This window comes from Rhincodon typus, chromosome 4, assembly GCF_021869965.1.
Source record: "Rhincodon typus isolate 14 chromosome 4, sRhiTyp1.1, whole genome shotgun sequence".
Lineage (NCBI taxonomy): Eukaryota > Metazoa > Chordata > Chondrichthyes > Orectolobiformes > Rhincodontidae > Rhincodon > Rhincodon typus.
The window spans coordinates 52,100,170-52,117,216 of record NC_063335.1 but is presented as its reverse complement, the minus strand read 5'-3'; the positions used below and the strand labels follow the sequence as shown (position 1 = coordinate 52,117,216).

At 41.7% G+C, this 17,047-nt stretch overlaps 1 long non-coding RNA gene across 1 annotated transcript; it reads right to left on the bottom strand.

The window, feature by feature from the left end:
* Window positions 1–2,973: 2,973 nt before the first annotated feature.
* Window positions 2,974–15,264, bottom strand: LOC125482887. Its single transcript, XR_007261864.1, has 3 exons — window positions 15,098–15,264; window positions 11,439–11,551; window positions 2,974–3,261 (listed from the first exon to the last, which is right to left on the bottom strand). It is a non-coding gene; the product is annotated as an uncharacterized LOC125482887 (long non-coding RNA).
* Between the last annotated feature and the right edge of the window lie 1,783 nt (window positions 15,265–17,047).

Sequence of the window (17,047 nt, the reverse complement as noted above, 5' to 3'; positions counted from 1 at the left end):
ATTGTGGTATTGTTGAGCATATTCAGCTTTGAGACTTGCTTTAGAGGTTGGACAGCAATGATCTGTGCTTGGTGTGTAGCAATCTGTACTTTATGTCTCACCAGCCCAAAGCTTACATCTCCAAAAGCATCAACTGTCACCTGTATGGTGGTCTCTTTCCAGCTCGTAGTAATACTGATTTCTCATGTAATTCTGATAATGAGACCACACATATCAAAGAGGAATAGTAAGAGTTTGTCATTAATAAGTCTCCTCTGCTCCATCTGGACATTTGCATCCCTCTCTGCTTCAGCAAAGCTATTTTTCAACTGTATTTCCATTGTTGGTATCAAGGAGGAATCCTGAACGATAATCCCTTCAGGTAGGTTTACAAGCTCTAAAGATACTCAGACTATATCAGCTCCTTCAGACTGGTTATATCCATAGAAATCTGCATGGCAGCAGACCACAACTATCACCAGACACCCTTGTCGAGATTTCAAAAATCTGTTGATGTTGGGGGAGGGGTGGGCAGTAGATAATAGATAGAGCCCAGAGAGACAGAGATAGAAAACAACGGTCGGACAGACAAAGGAATGGTAAATGACAGCCTTGGAGAACGAATAGTTGCTAATGGGGATCATTAGTGGCAGACAATGGGTTGTTTGTAGTAGCAGACCATATGATGCGAGGCCTGGTATATGGGTTTTAGGGTGAGGACATGGAAGAAGGTGCCCAGGAGCTAAAATTATTGAACTCAATATTGAGTCCTGAAGGCTACAGGGTCACCAAGTGAGAAATGAAATTCTGTTCCTCCAGCTTGCGCTGAGATTCTCTGGAGCACTGCAGCAAAAGACAGAGGTGTTAACCAGGAAACATGGTCATGTGTTGACATGGCAGGCAACTAGAATCTCAGGGTCATTTTTGTGGACAGAACATACACATTCTGCAGAACCGTCACCCAGTCTGCATTTCTTCTTTGCAGTATGGAGGAGACTACATTGTGAGCAATGAATACAGCAGACAAGATTGAGTGAAGTGCAGGTGAAGTGTTGCTTCACCTGAAAGGTTTGCCTAGGCCTTGGATAGTCAGGAGAGAGGAAGTAAACAGGCAGATGTTACAACTTTTGCAATTACAGGGAATATGTGTCTAGTGGCGCATCCACTGGTGATGTCAGAATGGCAGCTAATGATCCTTTAGATGTCGATGCTGGTGGATGGTAAGTGAGTACCAGGGGGCCCTAACGCTGTTGTGGGAGGGAAGAGAAGAGGAGGCCAGTCGGGCATGGCTGAGAGTGTTGTCAACCACAATGTTGGGGAATCTTCAGTTGAGGAAGGAAGTGGGCATTTCGGAGGTCCCTTGTAGAAGCTGGCATCATTGGAACCAATGCAATGGAGACAGAGGAACTGAGAGAATGGAGTAGAATCTTTACAGGAAGCAGGGTGTGAAGTCAGAGGGGTGGCCGTGGGTACCCGCATGGGCCCCAGTTATGCCTATCTCTTTGTGGAGTATGTGTAACATTTCTTGTTCCAGTCCTATTCCAACTCCAACCCACAACTCTCTCTCCAGTATATCATTAACATCATCAATGCTGCTTCCCCCTTTCATCCAGAATTGGAAAAATTTATTAAATTTGCTTCCAATGTCCACCCAGCCCTCACTTTCCTGGTCTACCTTTGACTCTTCCATTTCCTTCCTTAACATCTCTGTTTCCATTTCTGGGGATAGGCTAACCACAACATCCACTACAAACCCATCAATTCTCACAGTTACCTCAACTATACATCCTCACACCCGGTTTCCTGTAAAGACTCTATTCCATTCTCTCAGTTTCTCCGTCTCATTCTCATTGGTTCCAATGATGCCAGATTCTACAAGGGGACTTCCGCAATGCCCGCTTTCTTCCTCAACCGAAGATTCCCCACCATTGTGGTTGACAACGCCCCTCAGCCATGCCCAAGTGATCTTCTCTTCTCTTCCCTCCCACAACACCAATTGGGACCCCAGTGCTCACTTACCACCTCACCAGCATTGGTATAAAGACTTGATATTGTCGCATTGAACACTTTTTCTCTAAGAATTATTCAAAACTTTTCATTTCATCTCATGCTCACTCGCTTTTGAGTCAAAACCAATCAACTGGGAAAGTGTCATTGGCATAGTTATCATATTTCTCATATCAGCAAGGGATGGTTGTCTGAGATGTATCAACTCACAGGCTAAGAAAGTAAATATTTTGTGCAATTCTGTCCATAAGTTGAGTTTTCGGAAAACTTTGAACTTCTGAAAATGGAACCTGCAGCTCGGGAGGTATTAGATAGGGCCAGTGTTTGATTGTGGCAAAAGACGCTTTGGTTTTGGTTCAAAAGAAAGCCCTTTGTTCCAGGTGTTCAGCGATTAACATTACCTATTTGATAAATTCACTTTTACATGGCTATTTCAGTTATTAATCACTTTATATTTATTTACCATCAAAAGCATTAAATGAGTCACATGTGTTTCAAATACTTACTATACAGTTCTCTTTCCTTATCATTCTCACAGGCTTCTTGAGATGATACTTTTCCAATTATAGTCGTGGTATACAATAATCAAATAGTTGTCTTGTCCCAGAAAAAAATGGATCAAAGAGTCAGTGCACCCTAATTATAGGGTATGGTGAAAGGCCATTTATCATTGTTTGAGCTGAGTCAAATTGTGTGGAGTTAATTATGTCTTTCTTTCATATTCTAAGATTTTAAATTCAATGGCATTTCACTCAGTGCAATGCCATCTGGAGCACGCATGAATGAGGAAGAAATATAGAGCATGCCTCTCAACTGAATCACAACGCACCACATGCTGGGGATCACTTTGAAATCAGTGACTGGGTTGATTGTGAATATGCAGGAGCACAGGGGATTGGAAGTGGGCAGGGGCTACACTGGTGAAAATGACAGTACTTCAGGAAGCTGTCAACACCACCAACCTGCGCTTCCGACTTCAGTGCATTAGTGTGCTCCTCACTGACGCTTCGTGAGGGGCAAGGTTGACAATTTCAACAGGCCAACTGCTCTGTTTGAGCAATCTTGACACATTGTATTTATTTTGACATAAAATCCGCAGTTTCCCGGCCTTCTAGATGCTCACCAGTGAAGTCAAGATGTCTGTACAATTGCAGTGGAGCCGGGTTTTTTACTCATTCACGGGATGTAGATGTCCCTCACTGCACTTGAGAAGGTGATGTTGAGTTGCCTTCTTTTATCATGTAGACCCTCATTGCCAATGAAGACAGAGATCCACTGAAGGAGCGACAATATATTCTGTTATTCTGAACTCTTAATTCTCTATTTTTCTACTTTATTGCTGGATTATGTTTTTTTCTTGTTTCCCCCCTAAGAATTTGTACTTAAGATTTTGTACCTAGGAACCTTAGTACCTGAGATGGCAGCACAAGTGGCAACCTGTAAACTTTACACTGTACTTGTGTGAGTACATGTGACAATGTAGCCAATTCTAATCCTGATTCTTCTAATATTTCTTACATTTGATTCTTAACTGCTTTTTGAAATGAGCTAGCAAGCAATTCAGTTATAACAATTGCTAAGAAGTCTCAAAAATAGAATGAAACTGAATAGACTACTTGGCATCTGTCCATCTTTCCAATTCCTCCTCAGGGGGCTAGTGCCAAAATTGGGACAGATGTCTCAGAGACTAGGCAAACAACAGCTTGACACAAACATTTTCATAGAATAATACCTAACACATCGTGTCCCAGGCAACCTTATCATTGTATCTTGGTATGTTCTATCCGACCAGCACACAGACCCAGCAGAAGTGGCAGAACAGTGGTAAATAATAGGAAAAGGTTGTTTTAGGAGTCTTCAATATTGAATCTGATCACTATGAAGTCTTCCATCATTAGGTCAAAAATGGGCAAAGAAACCTCCTGCTAATTACCATGTATCCCCCAACCCAGGGCATGGATGCTAGATTGCGTCTTTGGCAGGTGGTGAAGTAACCAACAAGAGGGAAAGCCATTCTGGATCTCATCCTGACCAATCTGCCTGCTACAGATACATCTGCCCATGACAGTATCAGAAAGTGTGACCATTACAGTCCTTGTGGAAATGAAGTCCAACTTCACCTTGAGAATGCCCTCCATTATCTTGTGTGGAACTACCACCATGCTAATTTGGATGGACGTCAGCATTTAGGGGGCAGTGATTGGTGGACATGGGTTGTCCTGCTAGAGTGAGGTAACTGACGTCATTGAGACACTGGAAGAGTTTTGGGAGACCAGACAGTGCCCAGTGCTGACGGTGTCCAAAGTGAGCTGCATTCACTGCCATCACATGCCATTCTCCAGATGTGCAATACAACTGAAAAATATTTAGGCAAACATCCAGCATGAACAATATCAGGACAGTAGGACACTGAAGGGGCTAGCACGTGATGCAATTATTTGAGAACTACAGCTACATTTAATTTGCAATTACTTCATTGTCCGTGTATGATACATACAGAGCGAACATGCTGAAATTCAAATGCTAGTCAAATGTGATTGTCACCATTTCATTGATAGTGGCAAATTTAACATTGGCATCTTAATGATGGTGAAGTTTGTAGCAATGACTTAAAAAGAGGTCAATGCTGGCCAAGGATGACGTTACAACTTCAAGGATACTGTAGGAGCCACAGATCACTTCATCATCTGTCATATAAGTGTAATCATGGTCTGTACTGAATGCAGTCGGGAGGTGAATGGTTGATGTGGGTCTGGGATGGGAAGGGAATTGGTGTGCTTCAGGTTCTCCCTTTATGATGTAATGTGTTAGTCACTCAGCCAGTGAAGCACCTTCACCAAGTTGGTGCCCGATGCTGAGGCTGAGGCTGAATGAATGATGGAGACATGGCCCTTGTGTTCGTGCTACAGCCTATCTCACTGTCTGGAGGAGTGTGTGCAGCCTTCACCTGTACAGTTTGCCACCACCTACTGTTCTGAAAGCAAAGAAACTATCTTGTTCCTTATGTTCCCAACCCCAGTCATTTACACTAAGGATCATCTGCCCAACCACTGTTGGTCACTGTGGCTACCTTCCTAAGAAGTTGAAGAGCACTGGGGCAAACAACCAGAACAGGAGCAGCAACAGGCTCCCGTGGAAGATGAGGAACCTCCAGCTCAAGGGAGATCACTGCTGCTGGGATGTGTGGACTCAGCAGGATATTCAGGGCTTTTTTGGTGCTAACTACATTTCCTGGGATGAGTGAGGTGCACGTTCAATATGTCCTGGGACACTGTGGATGGAATAGTGTTGGATGCTGCAGCGGGACCTGAGGGCTGCTGGAATGAGAGGCCATCCTCCCCCATTGACTGTGAAGGTGACAGCACAACCGCTGACAGATGCAAAGCACAGATACAATGCTGCCCATACCCAACCTGGGCCATGAAGGACCAGACTTTGAGGATGTGGTTCTGCTGCTTGGAATGGTCTGAAAGGGTCCTCCAGTTTAGTCTGGACAGAGTGGCTTGTGTCATCCTGGCATGTCGTATTCTGCACAATTGGATCAGGCAACAAAGCGATGTGCTAGCTACTGAGGAACTGGGGGATCAAAAACAATCTACTGGGAGGAGGACAAGGATATTGGGAAGAGAAGGCTGTCTTTGTCTATGACAGAGCTTAGCTGCATTGCGCACTACCTGCCAGACAGGACCTGATTCTAATGGATGGGTACTGGGAGCAGCAGAAATCACGGAATGTTAGATAGTCATTGATCACAATGCCAGCATTTGGTTTGATTCTGGGGAGCAAACGTCAACCTCTGTTGGTTTTGTTTGTGTTCACATTTGCTGTCTGTGAATAAAAGTTCATTTTGGAATTGTCTGATTGTTTGCCTGTATGTGAAGTTCCCCTCCCGAACAATGACAAGATGTTGGTATACAGTAGAGACTGGAGACACAGTAGCAGTTACGTAGAGCTCTACACAGGATGTAGCTATGGACAGGTAACATGTGTGGTGTTGTGGTTCGATAGCTGCCAGGGTGAGAGAATGGGATGTCCAAGCAAATGTCAGCCATGAGCACTATGCTTTGTGGCTGCTGTGCCATTGTGGCGCTGGTGAGGGACAATGCTAGACTGTCAACACTTGTGCAGATTCACAGCAGCCTTTCAAATAAAGCACATAGATAATGAAGCATTTTTGGTAAGAAATGATGAGAAATCTCGCTGCACTTTGCAGCAATAATCATTCCAAAAAACTCAATGCAACTCAACATAAAATTAAATCCAATAACTCTGGTTTGCTCTCCACAGATGCCACCAGGTTGCTGATCTTTTCCTGCACTTCCTGTTTTTGTTTCTAAACCAGATGTGCAGTATTTTGCTTTTATCTTATTAAAGATGTTCAGTTCATCATGGCTCAATGTGATTATTTATGGTGTAAAAATAAATTAGATTAAGGAATGAAAACATAGCATCTGATGAGAATAAAAAAATTCGAAAGGGCAGTGCAAACTATACATATTCTGTGCATATTGTGCATATTCTCTGAGTGAACAAGTCTAATGTAGAGGCAGTGACATCGCTGTTAGATAATCGTGCAGTGTACATATATTCAACTATACATATTCACAGGTTTAATGTTTGCAAATGCTGAGGTGCTTAGCAGCTAGAGTGTGGACTCTTTATGCTGCTATTATCTCAACCTTTAGCGATAGCTATTAAGTGTTATAGGTGTACTCATATAAAATCAATTGTATTAATTTTAAACAATGCAGTAGCAAACAAGGATATCAATACAACTGGATGATTAGCTGAGCTATCCCAGTGGCCAGACAGTCAGTGGGGCAGTGTAGACTGGAGTTGTAACTCAGGATCATGTAAAATGCTCAATGCAGCTAACTTTGTGGGAACTGCCTGGAAAATGTAATTTTCTGATGGGCATTTCACCTGTATCTGGAACCTTTCAAAAAAATTCCATTAAAACCAGATATTTCAGAGAGTTCAGAGTCACTTAGAAGTAATAGTTACACAAGAAAAGTTAGAGTATTAAAAATGAACCCTAACTCCTGGTTAAACTGAACACCCAGCTCACAACATTTATCAGAATGTTAAAGAGCTTCCCCTGCTCTTAGTACCACAGGATCCTTTATACCCATCTGAGAGCACAGAGGGGTGGCACGGTGGCTCAGTTGTTAGCACTGCTACCTCACAGTGCCAGGGACCTGGCTTTCATTCCAGCTTCTGGTGACTGTCTGTGTGGAACTTGCACATTCTCTCTGTGCCTGCATGGATTTCATCTACGTGGTCCAGTTTCCTCCCACAGTCCAAAGATGTGAGGGTTAGGTGGATTGGCTATGCTAAATTGCCCTGCAGTGTCCAGGGAAGTGCAGGCAAGGTGGATTAGCTATGGGAAATACAGTGTGGGTCTGAGTAAAATATTCTTGGAGGGTCTAAGACTCGATGGGCCAAATGGCCTGCTTTCACACAGTAGGGAATTCTATGACAGAAAGTGCCTTTGTTTATCTGAAAGATGGCATTTACAATAGTGGCAGCATTCCCTCCTTACTGCACTAGTATGTCAGAATGGATGTGTACTCAGATCTTTGCAGCAGCACTTGACTTTGCAGCCTTATGACTCAAAGGTGAGGATGTTATCACAGAGCCAAGACTGTCATATTATTTTTGGCATAAATCATAGGTTATTCCAAAACCTGAAAGTGCATCCCTGTAGTTTATATGTCAGTCTTAGCAGTAGGTTTATACATTTAGTAAGAAACTAATGATGGGAGCCGTGTTTTCAATCTTCTGCATTTTGTGATTTGGGAACAGTAAACTCATGAATCAAGCACCACTCATTTGTGAGGTCTTCACTGTGCCTCTTGGTATTATATGCACTTCCTCAGTCACAATAAGCTGTATCAACCAGAACACCCATTGAAATGGGAAATGATGATGATTCATTTACCTGCAAACTGCAGCAGGCAATGGCTTTCCACAATGAAGTGATGGTTTCAAAAATCAATTGGACTGTGCATTATTGAAAAACCTTTATCTCATGCCTGCGAATTTGTTTCAAGAAGTATAGGAGTATTAATGTGCTGGGGCACGTGAGTATGGGAGTGGGCAGTGGTTGGAAAATGTGCTCAAAGCCCATGAAATTGATAGTGCATCGAGTTACTGATTCAAAACTTTCAACTTCCTCTCTTCACTCTAACGTGACAGGCTGCACAAGAAGAACATAGAACATAGAACAGTACAACACCGGAACAGGCCCTTCTGTCTACCATGCTGAACATGATGTCATTATTAGGGGGGAGGCAATGGCCTAGCGGTATTATTGCTGGACTGTTATTTCAGGGACCCAGATAACGCTCTGGGGACCCAGGTTCAAATCCCACCACAGCAGATGGTGGAATTTGAATTCAATAAAATATCTGGAATTAAAAGTCTAATGATGACTATGAATCCATTGTTGATTGTTGGTTCACTCATCTGGTTCACTAATGTCCTTTAGGGAAGCAAGCTGCCATCCTTACCTGCTGTGGCCTACATGTGACTCCAGGCCCACAGCAATGTGGTTGACTCTGAACTGCCCTCTGGGCAACTAGGGATGGGCAATAAATGCTTCCTGGTCAGCAATGCCCTCATCCCATGAATGGATGAAAAAAATTATAAACTAATCCCGTCTACCTGCACATAATCCTCTGCCTGTTCATGTGTCTGTCTAAATGCCTCTTAAATGTTGCTATTGTATCTGCTTCTACTACATCTCCTGGCAGCATGTTCCGGGCATCTACCACCCTCTTTGTAAAAAACTTGCATTTGCACATCTCCTTGAAACTTTCCTCCTCTCATTTTAAAACTATGCCCCCTAGTATTTGACATTTCTATCCTGGGGAAAAGACTCTGACTTTCTCCCCTACTCATGTCTCTCATAATTTTATATACTTCTATCACGTCACCCCTCAGCCTCTGTTGGTGTATGAAAACAATCGAAGCTGGTCCAACCTCTCCTTACAGCATTTACACTCCAATCCAGGCAACATCCTGGTAAACCTCTTTTGCACTCTCTCCAAAGTCGCCATATCGATCCAAAGATGTGGCAATCAGAACTGCACACAGTACTCTAAATGTGGCCGAACTAAAGTTTTATACAAATACAACATGACCTGCCAACTTCTGATCTTTATCCTGCTGTATGCTTTGACAACCTTCCTCACTATCTGTAACCCATCAATTTTTGTGTTGTCTGCGAACTTACTAATCAGACCACTTATATTTTCATCCAAGTTATTTATATACATTTCAAACAACAGAGGTCCCAGCACTGATCCTTGCAGAACACAACTGGTCTCACACCTTTAGTTAGAAAGCCAGTCCTCCATAACTACCCTCTGTCTTCTATGACCAAGCCAATTTTGTATCAAACTTATCAACTCACCATATACCTTAATATTCTGGATCAGCCTACCATGAGGGAATTTGTCAATGCTTGTCAAACATTCTAGACATGTAATGGGCAAGTACCACCTGGGGCACCTTTGTAAGTTTCTCCAAACCCAGTGGCAGGAAGGGTAGTCCAACAGTGCTGTACTCCCCCAACACTGACATGCCCAGGCAGCAAAGCACTAAATATTCAAAATCAGCTCCACTGGGCAATTGCTCAAAAGTCAACTGCTCCACTCTGAAATCAGTCATGGCAGATATGATTGACCCTCTTCACAAACGTCACTCACCCTTCCTCCCAGCCTGCAAACACCAGTCTGGAGGTGTAACATGCTGAGTCTCATTCTCATCTCAATGGCAACTCTTGTCCCCAAACCAATCACTCAATCCTCTTTCCCTTAGTTTCTGTGAACAGAGCTGCCAAATTTACCCCCTTGAGAGACCTAACTGGATAGGCCTGGACAAGAACTGCCCAGACCCCTGACTAGTGGCTGTATATCTCCCCTACACCTGGACTGGCTGGTACGGAGCCACAGGACAGACTCTGGACTTACTGGAGGCTGCCCTTGGTTTAATATGCCAAGACCCCCTGAATGATGGGTGAATTTGGTGTGAATTACTTCCCCTGAGACTAAGACTGCCTGTTTGCTGCATATGCAGTGTGTTTGCTGCATAAGCTGCTAGCACATGGTGCAGCTATGAGATTGACTGGTTGTGTGATTGCGCTAGTTGGTACGACAAGGGAAGGCAAGGCAGGGATGCTGTGAGAATGCAGGTAGGCACTAAGTGAGAGAGCACTCAGCAAGTGAGCAGCCCTGAGATGCAGCTTGGTCCAGACCATGATTTGGGTCCCCATATGTGAACACAAAGTGTCCTTGCTGCAGTCTTTGAATAGTAGATGCTGGTGTATCCTTCAACGCAAGTCTGTGTTTCCAGAACACCCTGCCAGCGTACTAACAAAATGCCATGACAGTCATGAGGGATTGGCAGGTGCTGGTTGACAAATGTCTTTGGGCAAAGGGTGTGTGCCAGTGGATCATACCTTGGGCTGCAGTTTGATTGTCTGCAGGTCATTTTTAAAGCAAGCAGCGACCTGAAGTCGCCAGGTACCTATTCTGATTTCCATATTGAGTTTTCATGACATGTAGCTTGTTGACAGATTTTGTAGGATAGAAAACTGAATATTAATGAAGCAAGTTTGACTGTTTCAACAAAGCTTTTAACAAGTAATAACCCCCCTTAACTGGCTATTTGCCAGTGCCTAGCAAAAACTCAGCCATACCAGTTGTTAAAAGGATAAGATGCTTCCAAAGTCAAGATCAGCCTCACATAACTTCTTGTCTGATACTGTCACAGATTTTGCCATAGCCCATGCCGCTCAAACCCCTATAATCTTCTACCCAACATTCTCATCAAATAAACAAAGTTGGGATCTGAGAAGCACAGAGCTGGATAAGTCAGGAGCTACTTTTAAAACATTTCTTTCACTGCACACAGAAGCCCACCAGTATGCTCCACTACTGACTCCCTCAACAGCCATCCTTGGTTTCTGCTGCAGGTCTTGTTTCCAATGGCTAAGGGAAATATTGAGTTATGTTGCATGGTCAGTATGTCAGTATACCAACAACAGACATGCTTGTGATATCATGGCATGTTACCTGATAGTATAAAGGTCTTTTACTCTATCTTATTTGGGATCACATGCAGTATGGCACTCTACGGGAGGCATGCTCCACTGTTGTGAGCTTAATATTAGTCAAGGCACTTACGTGCCAGAAGAATGTAATGTTCATACATTACAGGTAATTGTGATAAATGTCTGTTGGATTCTTCAATACCACAATATCCACATCTAGTTTCTTATGCTATGTAATGTAAGCATTGAAGAATCAGATAAAACAGTTTGTTGGAGGCAAGCTCACACCAGGGAATAATATCTCACTCCTGTGCCTTGTTGTCCCAGCAGCACATCCGTGGGAGTGTCATGGCAAATGGGTACAGCCTTTGTACATATCATTTCAGTTCCTCACCTTTTTACTTTTTTCTTCTGAACTCCAATGCCTCCAAGTTTCATCTTTGGATTGTTCATTTAAATACTACAATCAAAGTCATTTCATGCTTCTCCTCATCTCACCCACTGCTTCTGTTTGGGTAAGAAAACAATACATAGTTACTTGGCTCGGTTATAACAGCATAGCAAATGCACTGCACTTACATGTGAGTTTTTTACATGATACTGGGCCAGCCACTCCTGGTACATCTCAAACATAAGATCAAGGCCACAGTTTAAGCTGCAGTTGTGAAAACAAGATCTGATTGGCAAACACAAATATTAATAATCCACTAATTTACCCTGATTTTATATGTGTAATCTTTCTTTTCAAAGTGACAATGTCAGTAAAATTATGCACTACAGCCACTGGCATCATAGAAGTGATAAAAAGTGATCATTCTGGAAAGGTGTAGGTGGTAGAGTAATAATAGACCAATTCTTATTATGTGCAAAATTTCCAATGCTTTAACAGTATTCAAAATTTATCATAATCATAAAAAATGAGAGTCCCTTCAGCTATATTCAAATCAGACTCATGAATATAAAATGAATAAACTTGCAATGAGCCCAAATTCAGACAATGCTGGATTCCTGCCATTGGCAACTTTTTTTTTACTTTCTGTTGCTTAAATGATTCATCAATTCTTAGACTGCATGAGGTGAAAGTACTTCTGTGTACAGCATTAAGCCAAAAATAAATCAATTGAAATTCAACTTAGCAAATAAAGGAGGCAGTGATAATTAGTGATGTGGATAATTTTGGCTACTTCCTGTCTGTTTTGTTTTGCACCCTTGTTGATAAATGAGAGCTTAACATTGAGGAATGATTAACACATGAAATAACTCCACAAATGCCAGTTTCCTGTCACCAAGACACCCTTTATTTACACGTGGAGAGTCTTTGACCCTGATCCAGATCCCTCAGAGCCAGCTCTCAGAGTGGACAGGATGTCTGACACTCCAGTTCTCATCTGTCAGCCAGGGCTGCCTGATTGGACGAGGCTAGCAATCCCAATCAGGTAGTTCATGTTCTATGAAGTCAACCTGGCTCATCATATTACAATCACGCCAACACACAAAAACAGAAATTACTTGAGAAACTCATCATGTCTGGCAGCATCTGTGAAGAGAGTTAGTGTTTCGGGCTCAGTGACCCTTCTTCAGAACTGATGGCAGCTAAGAAAAGCTGCCTTTTATGCTAATAACTGGGGTTGGGGGAGAAAGCAGTGAGTGGATAGGTGGAGAGGGAGCCCAGAAGAGAGAGAGAGAAAAAGAAATTCATGCAGACAAAGAGATTGCGATAGTAAACCAGGGAAGAATTATTAAGGAATTAATTAATTACTTATTACAAATTGATTGCCTGCTCAAGATGCTGTATCCTTAGAGTGGAAGCTGAGTTTCAACAAGTAAAGTTTTAATGAGCCACCGTGTATTCTATAAGAACATGACTAATGCACTATCCCAACAGGTTTGGGAAGTAACAGAATATTTAAAACAATCAAAATAATTCCGATCTCCCTCAAAGTTTTCAAAATGGTAGAACCTCTGTCTATCCCTTCCAAAGCCTGTGTTGTCAAGAGGAAAGGGTTGGCTTGAATATTTGGTGATTTTTACTTGTATGATCAAGGAATACAGCTGAGTTTCAAGTGGCATATCAGTGGTGTCCTAGGAAGTGAGATCCAACTCTTGGACCATATCATGGTCTAGACACCTGAAGATAAACAGATACAAGGGTGGACCGGAAGCTGGAGCAGAATGAACAGTAAACAGAAAAGAAAAATGAAGAACTGTGGATGTTGAAGATCTGAAACAGAAACAGCAATTGCTGGAGAAACAATTGCAGGTCTGGCAGCATGTGTGAGAAGACAGCAGAGTTAACATTTCAAGTCTAGTGACTCTTAATGAGGATAAACAGATTTAGGCATTGGGGATCATGAGGAGAACCATTTCCCAACTTTGGAAGTACATACCCATCACTTCTGCCCATTTTTGACACTTCGCATCTTCTGGACATGTGGGCATGTCCACACAGCATCGGAGAGCATGGCTGTCTAGGAGGCTGATTAGAAGGCACTCCATGGTTCACTGGGATATTTTCACAGCTCTCCAGTGTCATTTTAGTGCTCCCTAAACCTCACACCCCTCACCCTCTTACCCTTTCTTCCCTCCCTTACTCAACATAACAATGGGTCTGAACTCCCCCATGACCTAGCCCACTACCACACATACCAGGCCGTATTATCATATAGTCTGACATTACACACTACCCATTGTTGCCACTAACAGTCCCAACTAACAGCTAAGGACAATCAAGTATTAATGCACTTCAGCATTTAGAATAATAACCAGAAAAATGAAACTATTGCCTTATTCCAGCTCTGGGTAGTGCAATAAGCTGCCCTTTGTGGTGCCATGGTAATGTCTCGGCTAAGAGACTGAGTTCAAGCTCTATCTCCTGTGTGTAACAACATTTATGAACAGGTTAATTAGAAAATATTTAAAGCACGTAGCTGCTCCTTTCAGTCACATGACCCATACATCCACACTGTTGCTATTAGGACTTGCCCTTTTCAGGCGGTACATATCTGTTTTCTGACTTGGATGCTTGATCAAGCTAACCTTTAATTTTCTTTATCAGGGAAGAACTTGAAATGACACAGCTGAAGTTGCTAATGTGACCGGGGCCATCTTTTTACGAGATCTGTTTTTCTCATTGTTACGAGGGGTCAAAAATAATGGCAGGTCTGTGTGAATCCTGATGTGACTTTGTAAGCCGCAACAGTATGTGTTCTTTTGTAATGCATCCTGAATTCTTTTTAGGTTTAAAATAGGTCAATTTGTCCACTTAAAGCAGGATAACAAAATATGTGGCAATAGATGTCCAATTTCTAAATCCTTACAACGCTGATAGATAACCTGAGGGCTGGAACTTGAAGTCTTGATATCGACACTATATGTTTGATGAACCTGCAGACCCGGTCAGCAGAACGCATTAGCTTTTCTAAAGTATCGGAGCACCGAGTCAATAAAACTTCTTCTTTACAAGCAGAAGTTGTTTGGCTTTGAAATCTCGTCAAAAATTTCTGTAAGACTCACAATATCATTGTTTGCAAGCAAATGAGATCTAAACAAAAACAGTAGTAGTCCTGTGTTAAAATAAATAATTTCTTAAAAAATGGTTTATCAAAAAATAAAGGCAACTTCAAGAACACCGCATTCTAGTACATTCCTGATGTAGTCTGCGCATCAACTTTCTCAGTAGCTATATTGAAATCTGTAAAACAGAACACTTAGTACAAACTGCTCTGGCAAATCAGCCTACATTAACACTACCCCAAAAGGGCACCTTTATTGGAGAGCTCTCTCCTTAAACATTTCAAATGTAGAAAATCTTATTCCCAGAGGACATAGAAAGGCAATTTGATACATTGGAATATACATTTCCTTTCATTCCATAAATATTTCATTACCTGTGGGACTGCTGATGGAATTCTGCAAAAATATGAAATTTTCCAGGGATGCAAACTTTAAATTATTGTAAAAGTTGACAATGAGAAAGTTTGTGATCTATGAGATAAAAATTTTAACCAGAGTTTCAAACCCTCTTTGTTAAACGAATTTCATGCATTCTCTTACTTGTTATTTCCTTCATAAAATCCCGTTTTTTGGTTGTTGTGATCCAACAAATATCATTCAGTATGGTGACTGATATTAATGAGTTGTAATGAGCGAAAGACTATCACGGTGTTGTTCTCATCAAATAAATCACAGGATTAGACTGCTCAGAGTACGTGTCAATGTTTTTCTGCATCTAAACTAAATGCGCAGTCCTTTGAAAAAGATGGCCTCTATGTATTTCATTGTTCTGGTGTTAATGCAAGTCATAATCCCAAGTGATTGATTAGCACTAGAGCTCCAGCAAGTATGGGCTTGGTAAGCACTGGAATTTGAACTTTGACATTAAGAATATTCTTTTTCTTGACAAGAACTGCCTAGGGTGCGTTCCCATACTTGTGAACAATACCTTTCTCTTTACAAAATACAAGATCATTGTTTACAAAAACTCAGTTCTTATGAGTTCTTCTCCCTACATTGTCTAGTGCTCATGTTGTGGTTACTAAGCCTACATTTGAACTTGACAAACATCAAAAGTTGCCAACTACACTTTGTCATAAAGATACTGGCAGGATATTTTGCACTCATGTGCGTTAAGCATTTTGTTCAAGTCAAGTTGTTACTAGACTTGGAGCAAGCGTTTATTTAAAAAAGAAATTGCAGCAATAACTGTGGTTTGGGAGAGTGTTTTTTTTGGGCTCCCAGAACTGCCTCAGTGCCACAGAACTGTGGTTGTAATACCTTTGCATGAAAAACCTTCAAATGTACCTAGGATATTGAAGGGAGTGTACAGTAAATGCAGTTTTGTCAAAAGGTTTACAAAAGTTCTATGTTCTCAACAGGGAAATAAGGCAGGGGAGTCAAAAGCCTTTAAATTTCACAGTCTTGTGCCCATTTTTCAAGTACAAACTAGGGATTGAAAATGTAAATATGACAGAAAGAATGTGCCTGCTCATTATGAGCTGGAAATGTCTCTCTCACCAAATTGGGGCATGTGCCATGGGTATTCTGAGACATATCAGAGCCTATTTAAAAGAATTGACAGAATATTCAAACATTCAATAAATAAAGGAAGAATTGTATTTACGTGGTGTCTTTCATGACCACTGTATGGTTCAAATGCTTTACAGCCAATGAACTATCTTTGAAGTGTAGTCATTGTTGTAAAATAGGAAATACAGTAACCAATTTGTATACAGCAAGCTCCTATATGCAGCAACATGACAATAACCAACTAATACATTTTGTGAAGTTGATAGAGCAAAAAATGTTGGCCAGGACAGGAAGATGACGATGCCCCTGCTCTCTTTTGAGCTGTTTCATGGAAGCTTTTATATCAAAATCTTCAAGTTATTAACAGGAAAAGACAAAATAGATAAAGATAAACAATTTCCACTGGTTGGAGAACTAGGGTGCACAGTCTATAAAAATTAGGTCCATACTGTTCAGGAGAGATGTTAGGAAGCATTTCTACAAAGAATGTTAGAATTTTGGAATTCCTTCCCACAACCAGCAGTTGATGCGAGATCTGTTGTTTCTTTATAATCTGAGGCAGATAATTTTTTGTTAAGCAAAGGAATTAAGGGATATGGGGCAAAGGCAGGTCTATGTAGTTAGGTCACACATCAACCATGGTTTCAATGAATGGTGTAACAATTTGGAGAGCCTGAATGTCCTACAAATATGTGAACTATGCTGGCTGAGTGCGTGATTTTGTGATTTCCCAAACCCTGCCTACATTCATGAAAAGTACATGGTGGCGAATCAGAGCTCACAGTCCCTTTGCATCCTTTCCATTCATTGACATTTAAAAATAAGGTCCTCCATTGGGAGCATTGAAGCTGGAAGAATTTCTCCAGCTTGAAACATCTAGTTCGCAGCTTTTCATAGTAAACAGCCTCCTCCTCTGTGTGTGTTTTCCTAAGTCCTTGTGACACACTGCAGTGGCCCAAACTATTTTGATATCAAGGC